At 44.9% G+C, this 13,249-nt stretch overlaps 1 long non-coding RNA gene across 5 annotated transcripts in view; it reads right to left on the bottom strand.

Annotated features, from left to right (window-relative positions):
• Nucleotides 1-2,792: 2,792 nt before the first annotated feature.
• Nucleotides 2,793-13,249, bottom strand: part of LOC108348527 (uncharacterized) — a 26,575-nt gene continuing 16,118 nt past the window's right edge. For all 5 annotated transcript variants that reach the window (XR_005495481.2, XR_010059418.1, XR_005495480.2 and 2 more), the window contains one exon: nt 2,793-12,001. This is a non-coding gene — a long non-coding RNA (uncharacterized LOC108348527). The remainder of the gene's footprint in view (nt 12,002-13,249) is intronic.

Here is a 13,249-nt window from a genome sequence, read left to right as displayed (position 1 = left end):
GTAGTTTTTTAATTTATAATATTATATTTTCTTTCTTTCTTTCATTTGTTTGTTTGTTGCTGTTGTTGTTTTCAAGACGGGGGTTCTCTGTGTAGCCCTGGCTGTCTGGAATTCACTCTGTAGACCAGGCTGACCTTGAACTCAGAGACCCTCCTGCCTCTGCCTCCCAAGTGCTGAATTGTGTACCACCTCCGCCAGGCACGATATTTTTAATTTATGATGGCTCATTGGGATGTAAGTCCACTGGAATTTCCGTGTGACTCTATTCTGAGTACTATGAAAAGTCAGAGTTTGGAAAGTGCCTTTTTCTTTAAAAATACTGGGTTTAAAGCAGAGCAGAGGAAGTGCACGGGGATCACCGGCCAACACAATGGAAGTGGAGAAATGTATCCGCGTACAGAAAAGGGCTGGATGAACGGGTAAGAGGTTTCACTTCAGGGTAATCAGGTCTCTGCCCCTCTGTCTTGAAGGTTTATTGCGGGTGTTGGGTATAGACCATGTCCTGGTAATGAACCAGAAGCAGCTTGCAAAGGGTTTTAGAGGAAAAGGTCTACACAAAGGAGACTAATGCGAAGAGTGGGTAACAAACAGCGAGTCATTGCTAAGACAGCTAAGGGCACACTCCAGAGCCGTAAAGCCCATGAATTAGACCAATATTTTCTATTACTGTATCACCATTTTCCAAGAACCCATTCATTTGCCTACAAATAATGTTTCTCTAGCATCCACTGTTAATCCTGAGATTCGCCCAAGAAAAGCTAATTCCAGCATTTCCGGCCAAATTTAAAGAAAGCTATATTTAATAGTAAATGCTGACCTAAAGATGGACTTTGGCTAGGACCATTCCCCGGAGTTTCCCAGCTGGAATGGCCCGAGGCACTGTGTTGCAGGGGTTTACCTGGACAAACCTATAGACGACCACCATACTTTCCCATGAGACCTTGTTATTTTCCAAGAACTACAACTCCCAGCATTCCAGGAAGTGGTTCCCCCCACCCCTGGGTAGGTGGGGTTTACAGGTTAATTTGGGGCATTATATTGGCTGATACCCTGGTTCCTAAGCAAACGAAGCCAGCAATCTTTGAAAGTTTACACTAGAAAGCTTTTTTTTTCTTTCAGTTTAAGAATAAAATGCGCAGTTCCCACTCAACTCCATCAGCAGTCATAGCTTCATTTTATCCCTCTCCTCCACATAAAGTCCTAACCTCCCGAGTCTCTCAAAGTTCTAAAAATTACACGCTTGCCCAATCCTTTGAAGCTAATGACTCTCCGAGGGTAGTCAGGAACGGATCGTCAGTTATGGCACAAACATCAAGTGTCCCTAATGTGTCTCTGTGTTGAAGCTACTCTCCCAGCTAGTGGCACTATTGAGAGGTTCTTGGATCATGAGGGTGCTAATTTATGGACAGACACTTCCCTTTATGGACTCATGACACACTGGCAGCACTGGAAGGTAGAAGACATTAGGAGAACAAGCCTAGTTGGAGGAAGAAAATCATTTACAGGGGTAGGTAGTGTAAAGATATGCATTATTCTTCCTGACCCTGTCTCAACTAGGGAGACCTGTTCCTCCCCCTCCCCCTCCCCTCCCCTCCCCCTCCCCCTCCCCCTCCCCCTCCTATTTTGTCATTTTGACCTCTCTTTCCTGGGCCCAAAGCAATGGATCCACCCAATTTTGTGTTGAAATGTCTAAAACCATGTCTTAGACAAGTTTTCTATTCCTGCACAAACATCATGACCAAGAAGCAAGTTGGGGAGGAAAGGGTTTATTCAGCTTACACTTTCATATTGCTGTTCATCACCAAAGGAACTCAAGCAGGTCAGGAAGCAGGAGCTGATACCGAGGCCATGGAGGGATGCTGCTTACTGACTTGCTTGCTCTGGCTTGCTCATCTTGCTCTCTTATAGAACCCAAGACCCGCAGCCCAGGGATGGCACCATCCACAATGGGCTGGGCCCTCCCCCCTTGATCACTAATTGAGAAAATGCCTTACATTTGGGTCTCATGGAGGCATTCCCTCAAGGGAGGCTCCTTTCTCTGTGAACTCCAGCTTGTGTCAAGTTGATACACAAAACCAGCCAGTACGAACCGCGAGCCAAAATAGATATTTTCTCCTAAATTGTTCTCTCCTCTCTTTTGACACATCAACTGTTATGGCTAATTTTCACTGTCAATTTGACTGAATTTAGAGTCACTTCTGAAGGTGGAGCACATTTCCAGGGTGTGTCTGCTGGGCATTTCAAGAGCAAAGACAGATCTTAAACATGGGTGACATCAATCCATGAGCTGGGGGCCCGGGTGACTTACGGGTGGGAAGGAGAAAGACAGCAGAACTCCTTCCTCTTCACCAATTCCTGTCGTGACCTGTGATTTCTGCCACATCCTCCATCCCCCTCATAGTGACCCACTGACACCTCTGACACAGAGCCAGCACAACCCTTCTCTCTCCAAAGGATCAGATATGGTGATCCTGAGAGCTAAGCCACCGAACACTGCCTAGACACTGGCACAGCAGGTAGCATGCATGGGAGAAGTAGAAGCTCCCAGGTTCTGCCCCAGACCTGATGAATGTCGCATGTTTAAGGTGCAGCTCAAAACTCTGTCTTCACAAGACTTAGCTGCCTATGGGAGTCAAAACCCCCTGCCTCATACCTGTCAAGCCATGAAGCTGGCTGTTGCCAAAAAGAAAAGCCGACTGGCTTGTCTGCATAAATAGGACAAGGAGAAAAAAAATGTCTCTGAACCATCTTTTGGAAAATGGCTGACATCAGCTGAGTATGGTGGCCCAGAACTGTATAATCCCAACCCTCAGAAAAACAGAATAGGAGGACCACCCTTTCCAGGCTGTCTTCCAAAATGAAGGCATGTTTCCCATGATCAGTAAATCCCCTTCTAAATGGGATAATGTTGTTAGAGTATGTACTTGTAGATCATAATGTTTTATGAAACAAAGCAAAGAGACCAGAGAGGAAAATGGGGGAGGGAGACTTCCTCAGAGAGGGGGAGGGGTGTTTTTCCCTGCAGGTACAGGCCTCAGGGGCTCTGACCCTTCACACAGCACACAGGGACACCTGGACCACTCTCACTTCCCTTGTCTGTGCATTAAAGGTTTGGGAAGATAAACTTTAAGCTGAGGAAAAATTAAGCGCGGTTTTTTTATTGGACATGTTTTTATGTATTCGTATCAAAAACCTCTCCCGCACTCACCCTTACTGAAATCTCTAGAAAATTCTCTATCTCTTCTTGTCCCATTCCAGGTTCTCATTTTGTCAAAAACAAAAAACAAAAACAAGAACAAGAACAACAGCAAAACCCTTCTTGTCTATTGTTAATACCAATTAGCTTACACCAAAGTTCAGAACAAGGAAGATTTTTCTTTCCTATTTCTGCAGCGGTCATTTAAAAAGAAAACGAAAATAACGTGGAACTCCCTCCAAAATTAGCCTACGCTGTGATATAAATTGGTTTTCTTTGTGGTCGAAAATTGACTCGCAGTTCACTAGTTAGAAAATAGTTGCTGAAAAGCCGGGGCCTCCGAGCTCCCGGGTCCTGCCCGCCTTTCACCGAGTAAACAAACGCATCAGATTTAAAGCTTTCCCATAATTGTCATGCTAACTTTGGAGCGCAACCTCTCAATTTGCATTTGAAGGAGTTAAATATTAGGCAGGAAAGAAAGTGCTCTTTTTGAAAGCCTGAGAAAATGTCCCCGCTTGGGGCTGCTTTGCCATCTGGGCTCGGGCTGTGCACTGCTCCGCCCCCTAGACCCTTGGCAGAGGCACCCGGTCCTGCTGGAAAGGAATGCGGGCATGCGCCCTGCTTCCTTGCTGGGGACGTGGGAGCGGCAGTGAGGCGTCCCTGGTGACAGACAGCATCCCTAGGTCTCAAGGCACATTCCAAAGGTTGCTGGCTACAAGAAGCCCCAACTATGGTGCACCTGAGCCTTGTAGTCTGTAGGGCAAAGGGTATCCTGTCGGTGTGTGCTCACATACATAAGCACACATGTATATGTATATACATATGTATATATGCAGATATGTGTGTGCTGTTTGAGGACATAGTTATTCCATGTAAGTATTCTTATGTGTGGTATATGCATAAGGGTATTGAGCATGTAAGTATGATTGTGAGCTTCTCTGTACATACATACATATGTCGTTCACATGCATGAGTGAACATCTGTGAACACAAAACACACATGTCCTTGTATGTGTGAAAGCTTGCCTGTATACATGTGGGTGTGGGTTTGTGGGTATGTGCGTGCATATATACATCGAATACCCCCCCACACACACACACACGCACGCATGTATACATGCATGCTATAAAAGAGAAGCACATCTTTGTTAGTGTCCTGGCCCACCTTCCGTATGGGTGCCCGAGCCCCCATCCAGTCAATTCTAATGTAAGCACATCCAGTCACATTAAATTTGGAGTCATTAACAAAAACACTGAGCGAAGTGGCTTAGTTACAAGTAGGGAAAAAAAGCCCAAAACTCCCACTAGAAAACCTGTGCGCTCCTCTGCGTTTTCATTAGACCCGATCTCTGCCGCAGGTCTGGGGGAATCGATTCTAGGAGATATGTGTGGCTCAGAGATTCCCAGAAGGCACCCATAGATCTCGCTCACTGCAACCTCTTTTCTCATGGAGTTCAAGGGTGCTTTGATTGGAAACTTACTTCCCTGTGGTCAGTATTAGCATTCCCGTCCAGTCCTGGGATACACCCCAGATGAGAACAGTATTTTTATTTTCCTTTTCCTCCTGGATCTGACAAAGGTTTCTCATGCATCACTGGACTGTATTACAAAGTTCAGAGATTCTTTTTTTTTTTTTTTCCTTTCCTCAAAGAAGATCATTGAGGCTACAAGTAGCCCTGGTAGCTGCTTGGAGATGGAATTCTTTAGACCAAACTGCATGCTGCACAGAAGGGGGAAAAAAACACAGAGGCAAAGCGGAAGGCGTTCAAGTCCTTCACAGGGCCAAAAGAATGCCACTTTAGTGACCCCAGAGGTGGACCCACTTGGAAAGGAAAGTTGTCTACGCTGCTCAAAAACTATCCGACATGGGGAGTTTCTAAAACGCACCTGTTGTCATTTCCTGTCTTCGCTTCCCAAGTCTTTAGTAAATGGTCACAAGCCATGCTTGCTTTGTTATCAAGGTCTGACCTGGGCCTGGAACAGACTCCGGTTCCAGCTCTGGCTCCCCTTGTAGGTCAGTCATGTTCCAGTTCACAGGCTTTACAGACAGTGCTGTCATGAGTAAAGAGGATGTGGGGTGCCCATCTCAGGAGACCCCCAAAATGATTGAGCAAGCAAACGCCGTGTCGCACAGGTGGCAAGCACACCATAAGCCACTGGTGCTGCCGTTTCTATTATCAGCTTAAACACGAGAAAGGGCGTCCGGGTATATTGGTCTGTTGTCAGATCCTATTCTAGTGGCTGGAGGTAAACAGTTGGAAAATAAACACAATTGTGGGTTGCAGAGATCCGGAGTGGATGAATATTTATTGGCATGAGTACAGCTGAGTCAAGACGTCAATGCCTCAGACTCCTGGGAGCGGGCAAGCCTTCCAGGTATGGGGCTCTGAGGGATGGCAGAGCCTTTTTTCTGATTCAAGTATAAGGGTCAACAAAGGACTGGCCGGCGTGTGCAAGGACAGCAACCGAAAGTTTCCCTTCCATGATGATGGCAACATGGGATTGTTCCCCCACAGAGACCTCCTACTGAGACCAACTGACCCCGCCCTGAGGCTGCACACATTAAACACTGTGATGCTTTCGGTTATTAAGAACCCTCTGTCATAGTGAGCATGGCCCATCTGATCCCAGATTCTCTACGTATGTGTGTGTATGTGTGTCTGTGTGTCTGGTGTCTGTCTTTTTGGCCTTTCTTCATTCCTAAGTTGCTCTGGGACAAATCATCAGGATTTGACTTATGAAAGCGTTCTCATGGAATTAATATCTTAGTCATAGGTAAGAAGAGAAAAGCAATAAAACATTTTTTTAACTTAATAATTTTGTTTGACATCCCGCTCACTGCCGGGCTGCAGGTCAGCTCCTCCCACATTCTTCCCTCATCCCACCCCTCACCTGAATCTTCTCTTCTGAGCAGGTGGGGGCACCCTGAGAATCCTCCCATACCATGGCACTTAAGGGCTCTTCAAGGCTAGGCACTTCCTCTCCCAAAAAGGCCAGACAAGGCAGCCCAGCTAGAAGAGCATATCCCATGTACAGGCAATAGTTTTGGGACAGCCCCCACTCCAGTTGTTCAGGACCCACAGGAAGGTCAAGCTACACATTTGCTACATATGATCAGGGAGGCCTGGGTCCAGCCCTTGTATGTTACATGAAAATTCTTCAACAAGATCATTGCAGAGTAATGGCTTCCATACAGAGAACAAAGCAGGGAGTTGAGAAAGGAGGGTGGTTGGTGTCCGAACAAGAGGAGAAAACAGTCCTTTATGACAAGGACAGGACACCTCTCTAAGGTGACATGGGCAGAAGCCAGCTAGGTAAGAACACAGGCAGGACAAGATCTTTGGAGGTCGGAAGTTTCAGAGTCTCACCGAACAAGGAGAGATCATTTGAACCTTTGAAGCAAGAAGACCTGATTTTTGACTTAGAAAAGGCACACTAGCTGGGCAGAGGAAGCTAGACAATGGGGCTTAGAGGAGAAGTTTGTGACAATGGTCCACCCACTGGCCTGGAGGCACAGAGAAATCACATAGAAAGCTTTTCCGGGGACAACCGCCACCTGCAGGCATGGAACAGAGCCAGGACATTGTTTCTGTGGTGAAGTGAGCCTTGAGCAGATAGGTCTGTGTGATTAACTCCCACGTGATTCCAATGTAAGGTCACGGTTCAAACTACTCATTTAGGAACTGTCCCAGTGGTCCAAGTGCGAGATGTGATAGCTTTCACCAGTGATGGAAAAGAAGCTACTCAGAGGTCCTGTAGATGAAAGCGAATGTGCATATGCTAATGGATTAAAGGCGACAAGGGTCAGTGGGGACCCTATGTGGGAAGCAGGAAGGATTCCTAAGCAATGGGGCAACAGTGGAGAGTGATCCCACTTATGGAATGAGCAAAATGGTAGCAAACCTGATGGGCAACAGAGACCACAGCTTTAAAGACTGAAATCGGGCATCTGGACCGCCTTCCTCGAGATTCTTGTTAGACGTAGATTGACACAATCAAAACCTAATGGAGTAGAGGCACCCAGCAGGCAGTTGATTAGAGAGCAATACAGGAGTCTCGGTTCCGCCTACATCAGAGCTGTTCAGAACGATTCTGGAAAGACAAGCAGTATGTGTCTGTGGTATCCAAGACAGAGGCTACCAACTTGAAACAGGGCTAAGATAGTGTTTGTGAAGAACTGAATCTTAACTTAATTAAAAGTCAAATGACTACCCATCAGCAAGACGTTTGTTCTACGTCCCTGAACCGGCTGGATATGTGAAGCTGATTCCCAGGTGCTGTGAGAGAACTTCTTAGGACTCTTACTGCGTTGCCAGGTAACAGGGTCAAGGTCATCGCTTTGTTACTTATCTCAAGGCTATGAACCAATGCCTGCCAAGAAGCAACATAAGGAGGAAGGGTTTATTTGGACTTACAGTTCCAAAGGAGAGTCCATCCTGCCAGGGCCAGTTGCTGATCTCAGAACCCCATTACGGCAGAGAGTCTGTGTATTGGTTATATTAATTTATTTATTTTCATTCATTTTTTTTCATCTTCTGTCAAGAAACAAGAAGCAGTGAACACTGTTGTTCGGTCTCCTTTCTCCGTTTTATTGAGTGCAGGCCCCTGTCCTCAGAATGTTGCCTCCCACAGTTAGTGTGGGTCTTCTCACATCACTGAACTGTATTGGAGAAGCTTCCTCACAGACATAGCAAGAGGTTTGTTTGCTAGGGGGCTGTAGATCTGCTCAAGTTGACAACAGAGGTAGAGGTGAACCACCACAGCCAGCATCAGCATCTCTCAGCCCAGATTACAGCAGCAGTCAGCTGTCTGGCCACATCCACCCCACCACCTGCTACTCTGTATTCTCAGTGCGACAGCCCAAACAATCTTCATAGCTTAAGTCGAGCCATGGGTTTCTCCTGCTCGCCATTAGAGGTAAAAGCCAGAGTCACTTTAGTGCTCCACAAAAAGCCCTACATCACTCAATCCCTCTTTTGCTCCCCTAATGTCACGCCCCTACCTCAGCTCTCAGCATGTTCCGTTATGTCATATAATTAACATGCTTGTTAATTTCTTGCTTTTTGTCTGTTTCTTTCCTACTAGGAAATGGACTCCACCAGGGAAGGAACTCTGTTTATTCACGTCTTCATTTATTTTGCTCACTGTCGGACAACTAGTATTTAGAACATATTAGTTTGACATATACTTACCAAATAACTAAGTCAGTCTATAGAAAATTTATGCTCACCTAGGTTATTTAGATAAGACTTACAGACAGAGTAGGGGCTGGGTCCTGGAGCATCCTAGCATGTAGAACTATGCTATCCAATATGGCAGCTACAAGTGGCTATGGGAACCTATGCTCATCCAAGCTAATCTCTTCTGAAAGTGCAGATGACTCACTGGATTTTGAGAACTATATGTATAATTTGAAAATAATTTATATTATCATACTGGTATATTGATTTATGCTTACTATTTCTTGAAATTTTAATGTTTGGGGCATATCAGATTGATTTAAACATGCTATTAATGTTAATGTCATCCGTTTTCTTTTACTGACAACACGGAATCCAAACAGTGGGAGATTTGACATCACATGTGTGGATCATGCTATATTTTTGTTGAACACACTGGTTAGGGAATGAGAGGAAATGAAGCCAATAGGTTCTGTCTAGGAAGACAAGAGAACACAAGGCAAGGTAGGGAATGGACAGGGGCAGAAACCGCTGCCTTAGGGAGGGGACAGTTACCCATGTCACAGGAATAAGATGAAGAATGGCAACTGCCAAAGGATCTGGCAAGTGACGGTTATGTCACCGACAACAGAGGTTTTTCAGTGGAACCACCGTGCAAATGGAAGCTCACATAGGAAGGGCTTGATCGAGACGAACAGTGAGAAAATGGGCCTGGAGATATAGCTCAGTGTCCGCCTGTTTGCCACACAATGTCAGTGGGGTTTGCCCTTTAGGTTTATGAACCACAGCACACACTGGCTTCCCAAGCATGTCCAACAACACAGTTTTATATACGGTTGAGAAAATTCTAAGCAAATCAGAGACTATGTACAGAGAATAATTTATGTTCAAGCACAAATGCTCCTTCCATTTATATCTACCAAGGTCAGATCTATGACCAACTACAACTTCTCTTGTTGGGATAAAACCTCAATTCTGAGCAATTTTTTGTATAAAATTTACAGTATCTTGGAGTGGTAGCACATGCTTGTGATCCCAGCACTTGGGAGGCAGAGGCAGGCGGATCTCTGAGTTTGAGGTCAGCCTGGTCTACACAGTGAGCTTCAAGACAGCCAGGGCTACACAGAGAAAGTTTGTCTTGCAAATATCTAGAACGTCCTAAAATTAACGAAAATGACAAGGTATAATAAAACACTTCCTGGTTCACCTCAGGTCAACAGGAAGCTACTTACTATTTCAACTCCACTGAAAATTGTACTTAAATTTCTAGCATTTCCTTAATTTGTGGAAATCTGTTCCTAACTTAATTTTTAAATAAGTCAGTGTTTCTCAGTGCTGTAGCCCACTGTATTTCATAATATTTTATAACATCCGTGTGGCTTTCCAGAGACAGAGATAAAAAGTCAGAATTGGGAGGGAGACTGGGTCCTGACTGCTCCTCAGAGGCCTGTGTGTGAAGGCTTTGGCCTCTGTGTGTCAGCTGCGGCAGATGATGGGACTGCCCAACGCAGGCCAGAAGCTGGAATTCTTTAGGCCATTGAGGTGACTGTACTTAGGTGGCTTTTAAGACTTCGCTCTTTCTCTTTCTGGAGGAAGGCTGAGAAGTATCTGTTTCCTCACTATACCACAAGACCAAAGAAATGGCACGGACCAGTCATGGACCAGAGCCTCCAAGTCTAGGAAGCAAAATAAGCCTTTATAAATTAATCATCTCAGGTATCTGTCACAGCACACAAAGCCAAAACAAATTCTATGATGCTTTGAGAGGCTCTTGATAATGTACTTTTCCTGAAGGTTAGATTAGGATAAGCCACCAGGAAAGAGGGCTGCCTCATCGTTCAAGGGTAATGAGCCAGCTTCCAACTCTTACACACAAAGAAGATAGGTTTCTGCTTACTCATCACAAAGAAAGCGTGTGTTAAGGGGTCTGGGTTATTATCTGTAGTGAGTTTATCACATTCCTTACTTAGAAATTATGATGAACAGTAATATTTACTCTCATAATGGTTACTTGAGTGGAGTCAGCCTTTGGCTCTGAGGGGCAAACATTCCCTACGTTTGAAGACTGAAATGAATGACTTATTTTCATAGAGAAGAGATCAATACCTTTTCCACTCTGAAGTTACCTGACTCATAGTTGATCTGTGCTTTGTCCCGTCTCCCGTGCCATTGTCAATAAATTCTCCCAGCCCCTTATTTTTCACGACTTGCCAAGAGTGTCTGCTGCAGCTGGATCCGTCACCAGAAAATTCTGATCTCTTAAGCTCCTAGTGTATACCTTCCTCCTTCCTCCCCTTCACCTCACGGGTCCCTCACCAGTCTCTTCCTTGTACTTCTGATGATAGGCTGGAAGAAAGACCAGGTATAAGAAATCCCCCCAGGCTCCTAGGCTCCTTCTCTACTATGTCTGGATTCTTTTATCCCTCTCCGGAGCTCAGACTGATGTGAGAACTAAGCCAAAAGTTTCCTTAGCAACAAATGCCTATATATAGAATCATCTGGGCGCTTCCACCCGGGTATCCTGAGAGTTACCTCACCTCAACGAGTCCCAAAAGCATACTCGCTGACCAATGTGTCCCTTTATCTGCCATGTGGGCTGCCCAGCAACCTACCCCAGCAAGCCAGAAACTCCATGGTCCCCTCTATCCCTGAAGTTGGTTGTCTTTAGATAAACTCTATATGCAGACCAAGTCTGAAGATGTGCATTCCGCACTAATTTGTTAGTACATATTTTTATAAATGCATTCTTCGAATCCGGTGCAGTCTGACATTGGATTGTCACTGCTGCCCCCTGACTTTGTCCTTTGCAGTTGTCTTGTGCACATTCAATAGTCCTCTCCTGTGTACCACTTCCACACCCTTCCTTCTGAATCCCAAAACACAAAGGGATGGGTTGCTACACTTCCAAAGAAGCTATGCAAGCCAACTTCCCAGCCATCTCAGCAATGACGTAACGCTCTCCAAACACATTCTGTCCCTTGTATTTGATTTGTGCCTACCTCCTTCCGAGGCCTCCCCTCCCTGGGGTGCTTCTTTTATCTGAAGTTCCTTCTCCACTTTCAAGGCATCTTGTTAATCCCTCTTGATATGTCGTTTATTATATATCCACTTATTTATTATAAAGCATTTATTACAATGTCTTATAAGTATTTTCCCACACTCCAACCTCCACGCTGGGCAGTTATCATTAAGTGTCACAAGCTGCTGGGCGACAAGCAGACTCCTGCTCGTTTCTGTGTCTACACGACCAAGTGTAGTACTCAGGAGGTGCCCAATAGAAGTACTGAGCTTGAAATGCCTTTGTAGTCCAGTCAGTGGAAATGAGGTAACCATGTTAATGTGGTGAGCTCTTCTTCATGGCCTTCCCCTGTTGACAAGCACCCCGCCTTGGACTCAGGAAGCGATGATTTGTGATCCAGAAACCCTGGTTTATGTGGAAGGGAGCAGTTTCCTGGTTTTTTCATTCTTCCCAGGAGAATCAAGTGCATTACACAGCCAGGGGGTCAGCTTACTCTTTCAAGGGTATGCCCTGCCGGTTTGCTCCGGCTCTGTGCCTCTGTCTCTCCTGTTGCTCTTTCTCTGAGTCGGCCTCAGGGTTTTCAGAACAGAATATGCCACAGAGACTCTGTAAGAACATGCTGTATATTATCACGTTGGCTACAGTTATATAATAATACAAGAGTTCGAGGAACCGGGCAATACTTCACCTCACAGCCATAGTGGAGGTGCGGGGGAAACAGGGCTTCTTCAAGAACTTTAAATAACCAAATAGCCAAATGGAAACTTGCTAATGCAATCGGAAGTTATCGGACATTATGACATTCGGAAGTCCCACACGGCTAAACTCTCAATAGGAAAAGGTAGAAAGGCCGTTTGGTGGAGGAAGCTTTTAGCAGAGACACGCTTACTAATTCAGTAAAGCTGTTCCGCGCTTACTCTCCCTGTCCTCCCACAGCCGTGTTTCTACTTGGTTTTGTTTTTCATTTGAATACTGCCTTCGAAAATCTCCCTTGAATATCAGAGGTAAACAAGGGGCCAGTGGCCAGGGAGTGGCAAAATCAGAGAAATCCAAATACGGACAATGCACTTCCAAACTGTCAAAAAAGCTCCAGAAAGACTTCTGTAAATCTGATCCATAGGGCAAAAACACTGTCACCTCATCCAGCGTGGAAAGGGACAGGCTTGCTACTTATGCTCCCAAACTAATAAGCAGGAAATCGTATAGCAAGTGAAAGAGTTGGCACTCAATTTCTATCCAAAACAATGAATAAAAAAGATAAATCTAAGTGCTCGAAATGTTCTGCCTTTACCCAGCAGCTCTCGCATGACAGTCATCGCACCAAATTCAAAGAAAATGTTAAATGGAATTTTCCTCCTCATAATAAATCAAACTGCTGCCGAACTTCAAAGAGAGAATTAAATAGTCCTTTTCTTTTCTCTAGAAAATTCTGTTTGTCTGGAACTAAGGCAGGAGGATAAGCAAATTGACAGGCAGCCCCGAGATATATTAAGGCTGCTATCTCATATATTCATATAGAAATGTTCACCTCTGATCTATATATGGGATACATAGACAAATAGATTATAATAGATGTTCAATATAATTTCACATGTATGTATCAGAAACTTACATATGACACTATATAATGTATCAAGTATAATCAATATATTAGTAGCTGTTATGAAAGGTATCATGATAATTACATTAATGATCGAAATGATTAACTTTCTTTGAGACAGAGGGTCATGTATCCCAGGTTGGTTTTGAACTCGTGATGCAGCCAAGGATGGCCTTAGATTCTGAACCTCTTTCCTTCATCTCCCAAGTGCTGGGATTACAGTCATGTACTTCCATTCCTAGTTTATGCAGTGC

Source organism: Rattus norvegicus, chromosome 17, assembly GCF_036323735.1.
Source record: "Rattus norvegicus strain BN/NHsdMcwi chromosome 17, GRCr8, whole genome shotgun sequence".
In the NCBI taxonomy this organism is placed as follows: Eukaryota; Metazoa; Chordata; class Mammalia; order Rodentia; family Muridae; genus Rattus; species Rattus norvegicus.
Note: the sequence above shows the minus strand (reverse complement) of the source record. Positions and strands in the feature narration are given on the sequence as shown.